The 19137-nt window shown below is 43.6% G+C and overlaps 1 protein-coding gene and 9 non-coding genes across 18 annotated transcripts in view; all 10 read right to left on the reverse strand.

Annotated features, from left to right (window-relative positions):
- The window catches only part of LOC129362726 (pleckstrin homology domain-containing family A member 7-like), a 156121-nt gene that overhangs the window by 101468 nt on the left and 35516 nt on the right, over positions 1-19137 (reverse strand). The gene's annotated exons all lie outside the window — the stretch shown is intronic.
- On the reverse strand, positions 5579-5685 carry LOC129368097 (U6 spliceosomal RNA). The gene has a single exon (XR_008606779.1). It is a non-coding gene; the product is annotated as a U6 spliceosomal RNA (small nuclear RNA).
- LOC129368073 (U6 spliceosomal RNA) lies at positions 7139-7244 on the reverse strand. The gene has a single exon (XR_008606774.1). It is a non-coding gene; the product is annotated as a U6 spliceosomal RNA (small nuclear RNA).
- Positions 8717-8822, reverse strand: LOC129368052 (U6 spliceosomal RNA). The gene has a single exon (XR_008606768.1). It is a non-coding gene; the product is annotated as a U6 spliceosomal RNA (small nuclear RNA).
- Positions 10292-10397, reverse strand: LOC129368053 (U6 spliceosomal RNA). Its single transcript, XR_008606769.1, has one exon. It is a non-coding gene; the product is annotated as a U6 spliceosomal RNA (small nuclear RNA).
- Positions 11871-11976, reverse strand: LOC129368054 (U6 spliceosomal RNA). Its single transcript, XR_008606770.1, has one exon. It is a non-coding gene; the product is annotated as a U6 spliceosomal RNA (small nuclear RNA).
- On the reverse strand, positions 13423-13528 carry LOC129368057 (U6 spliceosomal RNA). Its single transcript, XR_008606771.1, has one exon. It is a non-coding gene; the product is annotated as a U6 spliceosomal RNA (small nuclear RNA).
- LOC129368083 (U6 spliceosomal RNA) lies at positions 14989-15094 on the reverse strand. Its single transcript, XR_008606776.1, has one exon. It is a non-coding gene; the product is annotated as a U6 spliceosomal RNA (small nuclear RNA).
- Positions 16553-16658, reverse strand: LOC129368061 (U6 spliceosomal RNA). The gene has a single exon (XR_008606772.1). It is a non-coding gene; the product is annotated as a U6 spliceosomal RNA (small nuclear RNA).
- On the reverse strand, positions 18130-18232 carry LOC129368088 (U6 spliceosomal RNA). The gene has a single exon (XR_008606777.1). It is a non-coding gene; the product is annotated as a U6 spliceosomal RNA (small nuclear RNA).

Raw genomic sequence — 19137 nt, forward strand, 5'->3', positions numbered from 1 at the left:
CTTTCACTGATTTCTTCCATAACATCACTGTCTCATCGTATCACCTTTCTACTAAATGTCATGCTTTTCACAAAACGTTGTAGGCTTTGCAGCTGTCTAGCAGTGCTGAAAAAGGCATGTGCTGACAATCCTTATTTAACAATAAACTAATTCTGCCACTGTTTGCTCCAGCTGCTGCTACTTCTGCTGCTGCTGCCGCTCCGTGCCTTCCCAACCCCGTGTTGCAGTCCCCTGCAGAGCTTCCTGGTCGCTGGAAGGAGCACCTCCCACCCTTCCAGCAGGACTGGATCAGGAAAGCAATTTTTTGCCGAAATGCAAAAACTGGGAAGACGGAGCTGAGGCCCCATCCTCAGTTCTGGTGGCATCCACCTCAGCCCCCAACTGTCTTCAATCAGCCTCCGGCCTCTGCAGATGTCTTCTTCACCCCCCCTTTGTTTCTCTGGATGCCCCTAAAGATGTGGTCCGTTCCACTTGTCTGTGTCCAGCCGGCCTGTAGCAGCCACAGGCTGACGGCTGCCGGCCTGTACCAGACCGTCCGCAAGGTCTTGGACATAGACGAGTGGTATGACCTGGCCACAGAGTATCTGGAGTGCAAAGGATGCAAGAAGAAGTATCCGGCTTGGTCAGAGGGCATACTAAGGCAGCTGGACCTGGGGCACCGCACCAAATTTCCTGCCGTCCTCACATACAGGTAAAGCACACTGATGATAACAGCAATGCATTTTAATGTGCTTGTGCTGTGTAACATGTAAAGGGCTACTTTCATGCTTCACTGGCATTAAAGTGAAGCATGCCATTGACACTGACCAGACACATGTGGCCTTCTGCAGATACGCCTGTGACATCCGCGTGGTGGTGCTGATGCGGGAGAGGACCCAAGGGAATAGTGTCACACAGCTGTATCACAAGCTGACGGAAGAGCACAGCGCAGCGTGGATGCGCCGTTCTTTGGAATATCTCACAGCTTGTGAGCCCTTTGCTGACTCGTCCGTCATCCAGCCGCCATTGTTCTCCAGCCCCCCGCCTCTGCTGCCTCTCCCCAAACCCAAGTGGCTGCTGTCCGTGTACGCCAGGGACGTGCTCTCGCGGCTGCCCGAGGTCAGGGCCAAAATTACATCTGTCTTTGGCTCTGTCCTCAAAATGGACTCCACCAAAAAGGTACAAAACAGTTTGAATGTAGTTTTAATTTACAGTTTTGGTTATCTGGCTTCATTTGCATTGTTGTTTTAATTTTTTAGGTCACCAAGAAGCTGGCCGGTGCCGCTGCCAACACCGCCGGCTGGTGCACCAATGTCAGCAATGAGCACGGCCAGGTCTTGGTGTCTGTCCTTACAGCCGCGGAGGGGCACGGCCTTTGGCCTATGGCAGCAGGCTTGGTGAGGCGCTACCGGGAGGCGGGAGTGGCACCGCCCTCTGTGATGTACGTGGACCGGGACTGCTGCAGCCCGCACGCTCGGGGCCAGGCGCAGGTCGCAGCTATGTTCAGCGACTGGACAGAGCTGAAAGTGCGCCTGGACATCTGGCACTTCATGCGTCGGTTTGCAGCAGGCGTCATCACGGAGGCTCACCCGCTCTACGGCACCTTCATGGCGCGGCTGTCCAGGTGAAGGTGGAACTGTGGCATATTTAGTCATTTTTAGCCGCATATTTAACATCACTGCCAACACAGCAGGTCTGGGCTTCATGTGTGCAAAGCTCCATGAAACGAGACAGAATATAATTAAATGCCGTTGAATAAAATAATGTCAGAAATGTAAAGTTGATTTCAGTTAACAGATGCAATTGATTACATTGGCAGAGCATGTTGTCAACTAACATCTAGAGTCAAACTATAAAGTAGCTTCAATCAAACCTAAAACTCTGCACATTCTTTTGTCGTTTATCTATTTTAGTGTTTAGTCAAAAGTGTTTAACTCAAACAGACACATTGTCAACATGAACCCTGTCCAGGTGCATCTTTGAGCTGGACCCGGACGTCGCAGCTCTCCGGCTGGCCAAGCAGGGCGAGCTCCTGGCCAGAGGGGCGGGCCCGGTGTCCCAGAAGGCGCTTGACCGACAGATCACCAGACGGGAGCTGGCGCTGCACTGCCGGAGAAGGACCCGGGGCGTGGAGGAGACGGCCAGGAGGATCAAGGCGCTCATCGATGAGCTGGACGGCGAGAGTGGGAAGGACACTCTGGGAGTGCCGCTGCTGGACCACGAGCGCATCCAGCAGATCTGGCTGGACCAGCGGCGACACATCACCTGCATTCAGGACCCAGAGGGCTTCCCCCTCTACCTGAAGACAGGCACCCTGAAGAAAGGTGGTGTGGAGCTCTGCTGCTACCGCTGCGCTCGTGGCTCCACCTCCCTGGAGTCCTTCCACCTCCACCTCAACCGCTTCATCCCAGGTAACTCATTAGCATTTTAATGTTTCTCTGCTTTTCTCCTGATCGTTTTAAGTAGAATACATTTCCTCTGACCTGCAGGGACCAGCGCCAGTGCCGCACACTTCCAGGCCTACCTACTGGAAGGCCTGATGCGCTGGAACCAGGACCGGATGGAGGAAGCGGTTGGGGGAGCCGCCCAGTTGAGGATTTACGGCAGCGTGGAGAGGGAGGCGCTGGACAGACTAAGCCGGAAGATCCTCAAGGCTCCATTGGATGAGCGCTACCAGCCTCCTGGAGCGTATACTGGTCAGAATGATCACTGTTGACTCAGAAGGGTTGTGCAAAACTCTCACAAGACAAGCAATTATTCAGCTGAATAGCAAAGTGCAACAGTTTATTTATTTATTTGGTTTTTTTATGTTCTCAGTTATGTTATAGTACAGATACAAAAGCAGCACATTTGATTTAAAATACCACTTTTTAAATGTACTTTGTAAATAAAACCTAGACTTCTTTCACACTGAAAGAGTTAAATGTAACGTTTTTTATAAAATTTTATGAAAAGGTTTTTTGGCACAAAGGGGAGTGATGCCTGCTTCAAGGTTTAACCAAGTCGTATCTGAAAGTTTCCTTCAGTGCAGTGAATTGCCTTTTCATTAACTTTATGCTTCTACTTTACTTTTCTGCCACTGCTGACTTGCATGGATGAATACTTATTTTGTTCCAATTCCGGACTATGTTCTCTTGCAGGAGAACTCCTTGGGATGGAGTATCTGTACAGCCAGTCCGGTCGCTCCCTGACTGTCGTGGTCGACCAGGAAGAAGAGGATCGGTTGGTGGAGAGTATGGAGGATGGGGAGGAGGCTGACGACGGCTTCGTAGAGGAGGAACCGGAGGACCTGACGCTTCCCGTCCTCTATGAGGCCCTCAACCCTGAGGACAGCAGCATCTCCCTGGCCTCGCCCTCTCTTCCTCAGGGCCGAACACATCATCCATCCAAGGAGAGTCTCCGCCACGGCCCACCGCCCAGACGGATGCAGCGCCCGCTCCTGCAGGGTCCTCTGGGTCCAGCGGTCCACTCCAGCTCCCCGTGAGTAGATTACTCATCAGCTGCTACTCTGTCTACCTGCAGATTGTTACTAATATTGTACGTGGTTTAATGCTGACATTTTACCTGACATTTTGTATTTTAATTCTTCTATGCAGGCTCCGGTTCTTGGCCCTGATGGCATCCCTGGCTGGGACAAGGTGCAGGACTTGGCTGAGTACCTGGTGTCCCTCCGTCAGGCGCTCTACCTGGAAGAGCAGCAGGTCACAGAGGTCATCCGCCTGTGGGCCGATCTTCCAGATGGAGACAAGAGGAGGCTCCATTACCAGTCAAGACACCAGCCCAAACTGGTCCATGGACGCTTCAAGGCTCCCAAGAATACCGGCGTCACACCTGGAGTGGAGAGTGTGAAGAGATGTCTGATTGGACATCCGGGGGGGCCTGCCCAGTGGCCCAGCACCAGTCGCGTGGTGGAGGCCATGTGCATCAAGCTGTGCTCGATGCATAAGTCCCCAACCAAGAAGGCTGGTGTGAGGCTTCCTCGATGGACCAAAGTCCTGACAGACTATCACCACATCCGGGACCTGGTCCTCCACAGCCAGCCCCTCATGGAGGCCACATCTCTTCAGCTGTTTCTCTTAAATCAAAGGACCTTGACACAGTGGTAAGTATGTTTCTTTGTGGGTTTTTTTTCTTTTTTGTAAACAGACATTTGAAAGAAAGGTCTGTTTCTTATGATGTTATGACGTTTTTGTAACTGCAGGTTTAATCGGAGGGAAAAACCAGGAGCTGAGTATTTTGACCCAGGGCCTTGCTAGTGACGACCGCATCGCTGTGGCCGGCTCTCAGCTTCCTGCTCCACGGGAACCACTGAGCCAGACTCCAACAACTTCAGGGGCCAAATATGAGTTTGTCTTGCCCCCAAACAGGGCGGGTCAGGCTCCCAAGCTGCGGCCAGGCAGACACCCAGCCAGTGCCACGGCGCTGCGGCCCATCTTACCGGCAGCTCCAGTGCCAGGACTCCAGATCACGCTAGGGGGTCAGCCGGGGTCAGCACTGACAGGTGCAGGTGATCCCCCAGCAACTCCTGTCCTCACTCCACCTGTCCTTCTGGTGGGAATGCCAGTGGCTCCTCTGCCAGCTGCCCCTGTGCCCCGCTCCACAAAGAGGAATCGGCGACGCAGGGCAGAGGAAGAGGCCGCCGGTGTGCAGAAAAGGAGGTACACCAGGAAGGTGGCATTCAACATGTGTGGGACATGTGGCCATCCAAAGACAAAATATTTTGGCCACAGCCGTTTTGGCAGCGCCACATTCTGCCCGGGCAGCGCTGGTGGGCAGTCTTTGGAGGCCTGGCTGGCAGAGCAGCGCCAGCAAAGACCTCCACAACCATCACAACCTCCACAACCATCACAACCTCCACAACCATCACAACCTCCACAACCTCCACAACCATCACAACCTCCACAACCCCTACCCCCATAGGTGGATGTTCATTCTGTAAAAATGTAAATAAATCTTTTGTACTTTTTATTTATACTTGTGTATTTTTTATTGTGATTTTTTTCCTCCAATTTATAGTACAAGATACTATTCATTATAAGTGGAAGTGTGTTCTTCTCTGAATAAAACCTGTTCACAGAATCACTTTGTTGTGCTGCTTTTAGTTGTTTTGATCTGGAGTATGCAACGTTTACTGAACAGCAGGGGCTCAGGTAAGGTGCTGCTCATCGCTTGAACTTTGACTCCTGTGGGATTTCAGGCTAGTCTTTGAAAGGTCAAAGAGCAGCCTAACACAGTGCAGTTACACTGAGGTGTCAGAAAGCTTAAGTTCTCATAAGATCATATTACGATGTAGGTACATATTGTTACTGATTTTACTTAAATATGTATTTTACACTCTGAACTTAATTTAACCTGATACATATTATAAACAATACAAACAAATAGATAAAAAGTATGTAAAGGTGAAACGAAACAATAAAAAAAAAATCCACGACTCAAAATTCCGACGTAGATTCTGCGCTTCTGCGAGCGGTTTCACAAAGTGGCAGAGGACCGGCGCGACCCTGTGGGTCGCTGGTTCGCGACCCGCCTTCGATACCTTGAGATAAACAATTTCAAATCTATGAACTACAATTACACGCTAAAATGCGAACGAAGTACACACCATTCACGAGTCTGTGAAAACTCGACCTGCTTAAGCTCAGGGGCCATGCTAATCTTCTCTGTATCGTTCCAATTTTATTATATGTCCTAGAGAACTAGGACACTAGCACTGCTCTCTCAGAGTAGTATTCATACCTCTTTGGCCCACCTATTTCTTACTCATGGTTTCACTTTCTCTACCATAACAAAAGAAGACCTCCAAACATGAAGGTCTGATGCTAAATAACCTTTTACTTCCTACCTGTATATGAGTACTTTAAAAATTCACCCAAACTGTCCACAAATTCATCGTTCATTATTCTGACCTGGACTTTTTTATGCACAGATGCATGATGGGTAATCGTGCGTCTGATTACCCATCACTCTAACCCTTACCCTCTAACCCTAACCCTCCTAACCCTAACCCCTCTATCAGTTTACTTTCAGATAGAAATATGGTAGGCTTGCCATTAACTGTGATAATAAAACACAAATATGATTGTTTTTAATATCTATGATAAAATTGAATGAGGACCACATGAATGAAAGAGAAATCTGGACTGCTCCGATTTAATCAAGGCATATGATGTGTAAATCTCTTCTGTGTCCTGTTTGTCCAACAGATGGCAGTACTAAACCAAAGTCCAGAACAAATCCCCTATTATTATGCAATAATTTGTAAGCCATTTTCTTAGATTAGGAAAAAAATACTACATCAAACAAATTCCAACTTGAACCCCATGTTGGCCCTGTACAGCCTCTGCATTTTATCAAATTCCTCCTGGGGATTTTGATCGATCGGTTTCAAACTTGGTCAGTTTGTTCAGAAGGCACGGCCGAGTCAAAGTCATCAGCATGCATGGGGCATGGCCAGGCCTCGAATTTGACATCCCTCCATGAAACATGAAACTGTTGTATCTCTTACACAAAATCTCACTGAGACACCAAACCTCCACGGATTGATCATCACCGGTTGTCCTACAATACCCAATGGTGGAACAATGACATCACGTAAGCCACACCCACTGAGAACAGGAAGTGTCACGTTTTACTGTGAACGGCCTCGTTCTAACCCTTTTGACCAAATCAACATGAAACTGTGGCAGAGACAAAAGACATGTTGGTGTGATTGGGTTTCAAACAACGCCTGGTTTTGCTGGAGGATGTGGGCGTGATTGAATCACCTGTGATTTTGTTGTCATACATCGGGCTCCAAATTCCATGGATTTAAACCGAGCTGCACTAAACTCACTAGGATCTTACTAGGATCCACCCTTATCCACACCTAAAAGGGAATCCACAACAATATTTGGTGGGCGAAGCCTAGTTCTTCTACACTGCCCCTTGAATATTTTCTTGGAAAAAGCCCCAGAAACTCAACAAAAACTCAGTAATTTTGGATCAAAATTCATATTAGATAGCAGTTCTTATTAGGGACATATAGGGCACCTAGCATCTAGCTATGCACCAGCGAGTTAAATTAGAGTGACACAGTCCCTGTAGAAGTTCAATATTTTTCAGATTGAGGCGCACTACACAAATTATGCAATGTAATTTAACTTAATTTAAAGTTCAAGAAAATGAGGAACGCTTCACGAATTTGCGTGTCATCCTTGCGCAGGGGACATGCTAATCTTCTCTGTATCGTTCCAATTTTATTATATGTCCTAGAGAACTAGGACACTAGCACTGCTCTCTCAGAGTAGTATTCATACCTCTTTGGCCCACCTATTTCTTACTCATGGTTTCACTTTCTCTACCATAACAAAAGAAGACCTCCAAACATGAAGGTCTGATGCTAAATAACCTTTTACTTCCTACCTGTATATGAGTACTTTAAAAATTCACCCAAACTGTCCACAAATTCATCGTTCATTATTCTGACCTGGACTTTTTTATGCACAGATGCATGATGGGTAATCGTGCCTCTGTTTACCCATCACTCTAACCCTAACCCTCTAACCCCCTAACCTCCTAACCCTAACCCTCCTAACCCTAACCCTTCTATCTGTTTACTTTCAGATAGAAATATGGTAGGCTTGCCATTAACTGTGATAATAAAACACAAATATGATTGTTTTTAATATCTATGATAAAATTGAATGAGGACCACATGAATGAAAGAGAAATCTAGACTGCTCCGATTTAACCAAGGCATATGATGTGTAAATCTCTTCTGTGTCCTGTTTGTCCAACAGATGGCAGTACTAAACCAAAGTCCAGAACAAATCCCCTATTATTATGCAATAATTTGTAAGCCATTTTCTTAGATTAGGAAAAAAAAAATACTACACCAAACAAATTCCAACTTGAACCCCATGTTGGCCCTGTACAGCCTCTGCATTTTATCAAATTCCTCCTGGGGATTTTGATCGATCGGTTTCAAACTTGGTCAGTTTGTTCATAAGGCACGGCCGAGTCAAAGTCATCAGCATGCATGGGGCGTGGCCAGGCCTCGAATTTGACATCCCTCAATGAAACATGAAACTGTTGTATCTCTTACACAAAATCTCACTGAGACACCAAACCTCCACGGATTGATCATCACCGGTTGTCCTACAATACCCAATGGTGGAACAATGACATCACGTAAGCCACACCCACTGAGAACAGGAAGTGTCACGTTTTACTGTGAACGGCCTCGTTCTAACCCTTTTGACCAAATCAACATGAAACTGTGGCAGAGACAAAAGACATGTTGGTGTGATTGGGTTTCAAACAACGCCTGGTTTTGCTGGAGGATGTGGGCGTGATTGAATCACCTGTGATTTTGTTGTCATACATCGGGCTCCAAATTCCATGGATTTAAACCGAGCTGCACTAAACTCACTAGGATCTTACTAGGATCCACCCTTATCCACACCTAAAAGGGAATCCACAACAATATTTGGTGGGCGAAGCCTAGTTCTTCTACACTGCCCCCTTGAATATTTTCTTGGAAAAAGCCCCAGAAACTCAACAAAAACTCAGTAATTTGGATCAAAATTCATATTAGATAGCAGTTCTTATTAGGGACATATAGGGCACCTAGCATCTAGCTATGCACCAGCGAGTTAAATTAGAGTGACACAGTCCCTGTAGAAGTTCAATATTTTTCAGATTGAGGCGCACTACACAAATTATGCAATGTAATTTAACTTAACTTAAAGTTCAAGAAAATGAGGAACGCTTCACGAATTTGCGTGTCATCCTTGCGCAGGGGCCATGCTAATCTTCTCTGTATCGTTCCAATTTTATTATATGTCCTAGAGAACTAGGACACTAGCACTGCTCTCTCAGAGTAGTATTCATACCTCTTTGGCCCACCTATTTCTTACTCATGGTTTCACTTTCTCTACCATAACAAAAGAAGACCTCCAAACATGAAGGTCTGATGCTAAATAACCTTTTACTTCCTACCTGTATATGAGTACTTTAAAAATTCACCCAAACTGTCCACAAATTCATCGTTCATTATTCTGACCTGGACTTTTTTATGCACAGATGCATGATGGGTAATCGTGCGTCTGATTACCCATCACTCTAACCCTTACCCTCTAACCCTAACCCTCCTAACCCTAACCCTCCTAACCCTAACCCTTCTATCTGTTTACTTTCAGATAGAAATATGGTAGGCTTGCCATTAACTGTGATAATAAAACACAAATATGATTGTTTTTAATATCTATGATAAAATTGAATGAGGACCACATGAATGAAAGAGAAATCTGGACTGCTCCGATTTAACCAAGGCATATGATGTGTAAATCTCTTCTGTGTCCTGTTTGTCCAACAGATGGCAGTACTAAACCAAAGTCCAGAACAAATCCCCTATTATTATGCAATAATTTGTAAGCCATTTTCTTAGATTAGGAAAAAAAAATACTACACCAAACAAATTCCAACTTGAACCCATGTTGGCCCTGTACAGCCTCTGCATTTTATCAAATTCCTCCTGGGGATTTTGATCGATCGGTTTCAAACTTGGTCAGTTTGTTCATAAGGCACGGCCGAGTCAAAGTCATCAGCATGCATGGGGCGTGGCCAGGCCTCGAATTTGACATCCCTCAATGAAACATGAAACTGTTGTATCTCTTACACAAAATCTCACTGAGACACCAAACCTCCACGGATTGATCATCACCGGTTGTCCTACAATACCCAATGGTGGAACAATGACATCACGTAAGCCACACCCACTGAGAACAGGAAGTGTCACGTTTTACTGTGAACGGCCTCGTTCTAACCCTTTTGACCAAATCAACATGAAACTGTGGCAGAGACAAAAGACATGTTGGTGTGATTGGGTTTCAAACAACGCCTGGTTTTGCTGGAGGATGTGGGCGTGATTGAATCACCTGTGATTTTGTTGTCATACATTGGGCTCCAAATTCCATGGATTTAAACCGAGCTGCACTAAACTCACTAGGATCTTACTAGGATCCACCATTATCCACACCTAAAAGGGAATCCACAACAATATTTGGTGGGCGAAGCCTAGTTCTTCTACACTGCCCCTTGAATATTTTCTTGGAAAAAGCCCCAGAAACTCAACAAAAACTCAGTAATTTTGGATCAAAATTCATATTAGATAGCAGTTCTTATTAGGGACATATAGGGCACCTAGCATCTAGCTATGCACCAGCGAGTTAAATTAGAGTGACACAGTCCCTGTAGAAGTTCAATATTTTTCAGATTGAGGCGCACTACACAAATTATGCAATGTAATTTAACTTAACTTAAAGTTCAAGAAAATGAGGAACGCTTCACGAATTTGCGTGTCATCCTTGCGCAGGGGCCATGCTAATCTTCTCTGTATCGTTCCAATTTTATTATATGTCCTAGAGAACTAGGACACTAGCACTGCTCTCTCAGAGTAGTATTCATACCTCTTTGGCCCACCTATTTCTTACTCATGGTTTCACTTTCTCTACCATAACAAAAGAAGACCTCCAAACATGAAGGTCTGATGCTAAATAACCTTTTACTTCCTACCTGTATATGAGTACTTTAAAAATTCACCCAAACTGTCCACAAATTCATCGTTCATTATTCTGACCTGGACTTTTTTATGCACAGATGCATGATGGGTAATCGTGCGTCTGATTACCCATCACTCTAACCCTTACCCTCTAACCCTAACCCTCCTAACCCTAACCCTCCTAACCCTAACCCTTCTATCTGTTTACTTTCAGATAGAAATATGGTAGGCTTGCCATTAACTGTGATAATAAAACACAAATATGATTGTTTTTAATATCTATGATAAAATTGAATGAGGACCACATGAATGAAAGAGAAATCTAGACTGCTCCGATTTAACCAAGGCATATGATGTGTAAATCTCTTCTGTGTCCTGTTTGTCCAACAGATGGCAGTACTAAACCAAAGTCCAGAACAAATCCCCTATTATTATGCAATAATTTGTAAGCCATTTTCTTAGATTAGGAAAAAAAAAAATACTACACCAAACAAATTCCAACTTGAACCCCATGTTGGCCCTGTACAGCCTCTGCATTTTATCAAATTCCTCCTGGGGATTTTGATCGATCGGTTTCAAACTTGGTCAGTTTGTTCATAAGGCACGGCCGAGTCAAAGTCATCAGCATGCATGGGGCGTGGCCAGGCCTCGAATTTGACATCCCTCAATGAAACATGAAACTGTTGTATCTCTTACACAAAATCTCACTGAGACACCAAACCTCCACGGATTGATCATCACCGGTTGTCCTACAATACCCAATGGTGGAACAATGACATCACGTAAGCCACACCCACTGAGAACAGGAAGTGTCACGTTTTACTGTGAACGGCCTCGTTCTAACCCTTTTGACCAAATCAACATGAAACTGTGGCAGAGACAAAAGACATGTTGGTGTGATTGGGTTTCAAACAACGCCTGGTTTTGCTGGAGGATGTGGGCGTGATTGAATCACCTGTGATTTTGTTGTCATACATCGGGCTCCAAATTCCATGGATTTAAACCGAGCTGCACTAAACTCACTAGGATCTTACTAGGATCCACCCTTATCCACCCCTAAAAGGAAATCCACAACAATATTTGGTGGGCGAAGCCTAGTTCTTCTACACTGCCCCCTTGAATATTTTCTTGGAAAAAGCCCCAGAAACTCAACAAAAACTCAGTAATTTTGGATCAAAATTCATATTAGATAGCAGTTCTTATTAGGGACATATAGGGCACCTAGCATCTAGCTATGCACCAGCGAGTTAAATTAGAGTGACACAGTCCCTGTAGAAGTTCAATATTTTTCAGATTGAGGCGCACTACACAAATTATGCAATGTAATTTAACTTAACTTAAAGTTCAAGAAAATGAGGAACGCTTCACGAATTTGCGTGTCATCCTTGCGCAGGGGCCATGCTAATCTTCTCTGTATCGTTCCAATTTTATTATATGTCCTAGAGAACTAGGACACTAGCACTGCTCTCTCAGAGTAGTATTCATACCTCTTTGGCCCACCTATTTCTTACTCATGGTTTCACTTTCTCTACCATAACAAAAGAAGACCTCCAAACATGAAGGTCTGATGCTAAATAACCTTTTACTTCCTACCTGTATATGAGTACTTTAAAAATTCACCCAAACTGTCCACAAATTCATCGTTCATTATTCTGACCTGGACTTTTTTATGCACAGATGCATGATGGGTAATCGTGCGTCTGATTACCCATCACTCTAACCCTTACCCTCTAACCCTAACCCTAACCCTTCTATCTGTTTACTTTCAGATAGAAATATGGTAGGCTTGCCATTAACTGTGATAATAAAACACAAATATGATTGTTTTTAATATCTATGATAAAATTGAATGAGGACCACATGAATGAAAGAGAAATCTAGACTGCTCCGATTTAACCAAGGCATATGATGTGTAAATCTCTTCTGTGTCCTGTTTGTCCAACAGATGGCAGTACTAAACCAAAGTCCAGAACAAATCCCCTATTATTATGCAATAATTTGTAAGCCATTTTCTTAGATTAGGAAAAAAAAATACTACACCAAACAAATTCCAACTTGAACCCCATGTTGGCCCTGTACAGCCTCTGCATTTTATCAAATTCCTCCTGGGGATTTTGATCGATCGGTTTCAAACTTGGTCAGTTTGTTCATAAGGCACGGCCGAGTCAAAGTCATCAGCATGCATGGGGCGTGGCCAGGCCTCGAATTTGACATCCCTCAATGAAACATGAAACTGTTGTATCTCTTACACAAAATCTCACTGAGACACCAAACCTCCACGGATTGATCATCACCGGTTGTCCTACAATACCCAATGGTGGAACAATGACATCACGTAAGCCACACCCACTGAGAACAGGAAGTGTCACGTTTTACTGTGAACGGCCTCGTTCTAACCCTTTTGACCAAATCAACATGAAACTGTGGCAGAGACAAAAGACATGTTGGTGTGATTGGGTTTCAAACAACGCCTGGTTTTGCTGGAGGATGTGGGCGTGATTGAATCACCTGTGATTTTGTTGTCATACATTGGGCTCCAAATTCCATGGATTTAAACCGAGCTGCACTAAACTCACTAGGATCTTACTAGGATCCACCCTTATCCACCCCTAAAAGGAAATCCACAACAATATTTGGTGGGCGAAGCCTAGTTCTTCTACACTGCCCCCTTGAATATTTTCTTGGAAAAAGCCCCAGAAACTCAACAAAAACTCAGTAATTTTGGATCAAATTCATATTAGATAGCAGTTCTTATTAGGGACATATAGGGCACCTAGCATCTAGCTATGCACCAGCGAGTTAAATTAGAGTGACACAGTCCCTGTAGAAGTTCAATATTTTTCAGATTGAGGCGCACTACACAAATTATGCAATGTAATTTAACTTAACTTAAAGTTCAAGAAAATGAGGAACGCTTCACGAATTTGCGTGTCATCCTTGCGCAGGGGCCATGCTAATCTTCTCTGTATCGTTCCAATTTTATTATATGTCCTAGAGAACTAGGACACTAGCACTGCTCTCTCAGAGTAGTATTCATACCTCTTTGGCCCACCTATTTCTTACTCATGGTTTCACTTTCACTACCATAACAAAGAAGACCTCCAAACATGAAGGTCTGATGCTAAATAACCTTTACTTCCTACCTGTATATGAGTACTTTAAAAATTCACCCAAACTGTCCACAAATTCATCGTTCATTATTCTGACCTGGACTTTTTTATGCACAGATGCATGATGGGTAATCGTGCGTCTGATTACCCATCACTCTAACCCTTACCCTCTAACCCTAACCCTAACCCTCCTAACCCTAACCCCTCTATCTGTTTACTTTCAGATAGAAATATGGTAGGCTTGCCATTAACTGTGATAATAAAACACAAATATGATTGTTTTTAATATCTATGATAAAATTGAATGAGGACCACATGAATGAAAGAGAAATCTAGACTGCTCCGATTTAACCAAGGCATATGATGTGTAAATCTCTTCTGTGTCCTGTTTGTCCAACAGATGGCAGTACTAAACCAAAGTCCAGAACAAATCCCCTATTATTATGCAATAATTTGTAAGCCATTTTCTTAGATTAGGAAAAAAAAAATACTACACCAAACAAATTCCAACTTGAACCCCATGTTGGCCCTGTACAGCCTCTGCATTTTATCAAATTCCTCCTGGGGATTTTGATCGATCGGTTTCAAACTTGGTCAGTTTGTCAGAAGGCACGGCCGAGTCAAAGTCATCAGCATGCATGGGGCGTGGCCAGGCCTCGAATTTGACATCCCTCAATGAAACATGAAACTGTTGTATCTCTTACACAAAATCTCACTGAGACACCAAACCTCCACGGATTGATCATCACCGGTTGTCCTACAATACCCAATGGTGGAACAATGACATCACGTAAGCCACACCCACTGAGAACAGGAAGTGTCACGTTTTACTGTGAACGGCCTCGTTCTAACCCTTTTGACCAAATCAACATGAAACTGTGGCAGAGACAAAAGACATGTTGGTGTGATTGGGTTTCAAACAACGCCTGGTTTTGCTGGAGGATGTGGGCGTGATTGAATCACCTGTGATTTTGTTGTCATACATCGGGCTCCAAATTCCATGGATTTAAACCGAGCTGCACTAAACTCACTAGGATCTTACTAGGATCCACCCTTATCCACCCCTAAAAGGAAATCCACAACAATATTTGGTGGGCGAAGCCTAGTTCTTCTACACTGCCCCCTTGAATATTTTCTTGGAAAAAGCCCCAGAAACTCAACAAAAACTCAGTAATTTTGGATCAAAATTCATATTAGATAGCAGTTCTTATTAGGGACATATAGGGCACCTAGCATCTAGCTATGCACCAGCGAGTTAAATTAGAGTGACACAGTCCCTGTAGAAGTTCAATATTTTTCAGATTGAGGCGCACTACACAAATTATGCAATGTAATTTAACTTAACTTAAAGTTCAAGAAAATGAGGAACGCTTCACGAATTTGCGTGTCATCCTTGCGCAGGGGACATGCTAATCTTCTCTGTATCGTTCCAATTTTATTATATGTCCTAGAGAACTAGGACACTAGCACTGCTCTCTCAGAGTAGTATTCATACCTCTTTGGCCCACCTATTTCTTACTCATGGTTTCACTTTCTCTACCATAACAAAAGAAGACCTCCAAACATGAAGGTCTGATGCTAAATAACCTTTTACTTCCTACCTGTATATGAGTACTTTAAAAATTCACCCAAACTGTCCACAAATTCATCGTTCATTATTCTGACCTGGACTTTTTTATGCACAGATGCATGATGGGTAATCGTGCGTCTGATTACCCATCACTCTAACCCTAACCCTCTAACCCTAACCCTAACCCTCCTAACCCTAACCCCTCTATCTGTTTACTTTCAGATAGAAATATGGTAGGCTTGCCATTAACTGTGATAATAAAACACAAATATGATTGTTTTTAATATCTATGATAAAATTGAATGAGGACCACATGAATGAAAGAGAAATCTAGACTGCTCCGATTTAACCAAGGCATATGATGTGTAAATCTCTTCTGTGTCCTGTTTGTCCAACAGATGGCAGTACTAAACCAAAGTCCAGAACAAATCCCCTATTATTATGCAATAATTTGTAAGCCATTTTCTTAGATTAGGAAAAAAAATACTACACCAAACAAATTCCAACTTGAACCCCATGTTGGCCCTGTACAGCCTCTGCATTTTATCAAATTCCTCCTGGGGATTTTGATCGATCGGTTTCAAACTTGGTCAGTTTGTTCAGAAGGCACGGCCGAGTCAAAGTCATCAGCATGCATGGGGCATGGCCAGGCCTCGAATTTGACATCCCTCCATGAAACATGAAACTGTTGTATCTCTTACACAAAATCTCACTGAGACACCAAACCTCCACGGATTGATCATCACCGGTTGTCCTACAATACCCAATGGTGGAACAATGACATCACGTAAGCCACACCCACTGAGAACAGGAAGTGTCACGTTTTGTGAACGGCCTCGTTCTAACCCTTTTGACCAAATCAACATGAAACTGTGGCAGAGACAAAAGACATGTTGGTGTGATTGGGTTTCAAACAACGCCTGGTTTTGCTGGAGGATGTGGGCGTGATTGAATCACCTGTGATTTTGTTGTCATACATCGGGCTCCAAATTCCATGGATTTAAACCGAGCTGCACTAAACTCACTAGGATCTTACTAGGATCCACCCTTATCCACACCTAAAAGGGAATCCACAACAATATTTGGTGGGCGAAGCCTAGTTCTTCTACACTGCCCCCTTGAATATTTTCTTGGAAAAAGCCCCAGAAACTCAACAAAAACTCAGTAATTTTGGATCAAAATTCATATTAGATAGCAGTTCTTATTAGGGACATATAGGGCACCTAGCATCTAGCTATGCACCAGCGAGTTAAATTAGAGTGACACAGTCCCTGTAGAAGTTCAATATTTTTCAGATTGAGGCGCACTACACAAATTATGCAATGTAATTTAACTTAACTTAAAGTTCAAGAAAATGAGGAACGCTTCACGAATTTGCGTGTCATCCTTGCGCAGGGGCCATGCTAATCTTCTCTGTATCGTTCCAATTTTATTATATGTCCTAGAGAACTAGGACACTAGCACTGCTCTCTCAGAGTAGTATTCATACCTCTTTGGCCCACCTATTTCTTACTCATGGTTTCACTTTCTCTACCATAACAAAAGAAGACCTCCAAACATGAAGGTCTGATGCTAAATAACCTTTTACTTCCTACCTGTATATGAGTACTTTAAAAATTCACCCAAACTGTCCACAAATTCATCGTTCATTATTCTGACCTGGACTTTTTTATGCACAGATGCATGATGGGTAATCGTGCGTCTGATTACCCATCACTCTAACCCTAACCCTCTAACCCTAACCCTCCTAACCCTAACCCTCCTAACCCTAACCCTTCTATCTGTTTACTTTCAGATAGAAATATGGTAGGCTTGCCATTAACTGTGATAATAAAACACAAATATGATTGTTTTTAATATCTATGATAAAATTGAATGAGGACCACATGAATGAAAGAGAAATCTAGACTGCTCCGATTTAACCAAGGCATATGATGTGTAAATCTCTTCTGTGTCCTGTTTGTCCAACAGATGGCAGTACTAAACCAAAGTCCAGAACAAATCCCCTATTATTATGCAATAATTTGTAAGCCATTTTCTTAGATTAGGAAAAAAAAAATACTACACCAAACAAATTCCAACTTGAACCCCATGTTGGCCCTGTACAGCCTCTGCATTTTATCAAATTCCTCCTGGGATTTTGATCGATCGGTTTCAAACTTGGTCAGTTTGTTCAGAAGGCACGGCCGAGTCAAAGTCATCAGCATGCATGGGGCGTGGCCAGGCCTCGAATTTGACATCCCTCAATGAAACATGAAACTGTTGTATCTCTTACACAAAATCTCACTGAGACACCAAACCTCCACGGATTGATCATCACCGGTTGTCCTACAATACCCAATGGTGGAACAATGACATCACGTAAGCCACACCCACTGAGAACAGGAAGTGTCACGTTTTACTGTGAACGGCCTCGTTCTAACCCTTTTGACCAAATCAACATGAAACTGTGGCAGAGACAAAAGACATGTTGGTGTGATTGGGTTTCAAACAACGCCTGGTTTTGCTGGAGGATGTGGGCGTGATTGAATCACCTGTGATTTTGTTGTCATACATTGGGCTCCAAATTCCATGGATTTAAACCGAGCTGCACTAAACTCACTAGGATCTTACTAGGATCCACCCTTATCCACACCTAAAAGGGAATCCACAACAATATTTGGTGGGCGAAGCCTAGTTCTTCTACACTGCCCCCTTGAATATTTTCTTGGAAAAAGCCCCAGAAACTCAACAAAAACTCAGTAATTTTGGATCAAAATTCATATTAGATAGCAGTTCTTATTAGGGACATATAGGGCACCTAGCATCTAGCTATGCACCAGCGAGTTAAATTAGAGTGACACAGTCCCTGTAGAAGTTCAATATTTTTCAGATTGAGGCGCACTACACAAATTATGCAATGTAATTTAACTTAACTTAAAGTTCAAGAAAATGAGGAACGCTTCACGAATTTGCGTGTCATCCTTGCGCAGGGGCCATGCTAATCTTCTCTGTATCGTTCCAATTTTATATGTCCTAGAGAACTAGGACACTAGCACTGCTCTCTCAGAGTAGTATTCATACCTCTTTGGCCCACCTATTTCTTACTCATGGTTTCACTTTCTCTACCATAACAAAAGAAGACCTCCAAACATGAAGGTCTGATGCTAAATAACCTTTTACTTCCTACCTGTATATGAGTACTTTAAAAATTCACCCAAACTGTCCACAAATTCATCGTTCATTATTCTGACCTGGACTTTTTATGCACAGATGCATGATGGGTAATCGTGCCTCTGATTACCCATCACTCTAACCCTTACCCTCTAACCCTAACCCTCCTAACCCTAACCCTCCTAACCCTAACCCTTCTATCTGTTTACTTTCAGATAGAAATATGGTAGGCTTGCCATTAACTGTGATAATAAAACACAAATATGATTGTTTTTAATATCTATGATAAAATTGAATGAGGACCACATGAATGAAAGAGAAATCTAGACTGCTCCGATTTAACCAAGGCATATGATGTGTAAATCTCTTCTGTGTCCTGTTTGTCCAACAGATGGCAGTACTAAACCAAAGTCCAGAACAAATCCCCTATTATTATGCAATAATTTGTAAGCCATTTTCTTAGATTAGGAAAAAAAATACTACACCAAACAAATTCCAACTTGAACCCCATGTTGGCCCTGTACAGCCTCTGCATTTTATCAAATTCCTCCTGGGGATTTTGATCGATCGGTTTCAAACTTGGTCAGTTTGTTCATAAGGCACGGCCGAGTCAAAGTCATCAGCATGCATGGGGCGTGGCCAGGCCTCGAATTTGACATCCCTCCATGAAACATGAAACTGTGTATCTCTTACACAAAATCTCACTGAGACACCAAACCTCCACGGATTGATCATCACCGGTTGTCCTACAATACCCAATGGTGGAACAATGACATCACGTA

Source organism: Poeciliopsis prolifica, unplaced genomic scaffold (genome assembly GCF_027474105.1).
Source record: "Poeciliopsis prolifica strain line A6 unplaced genomic scaffold, Auburn_PproV2 SCAFFOLD001, whole genome shotgun sequence".
NCBI classification, from domain to species: Eukaryota; Metazoa; Chordata; class Actinopteri; order Cyprinodontiformes; family Poeciliidae; genus Poeciliopsis; species Poeciliopsis prolifica.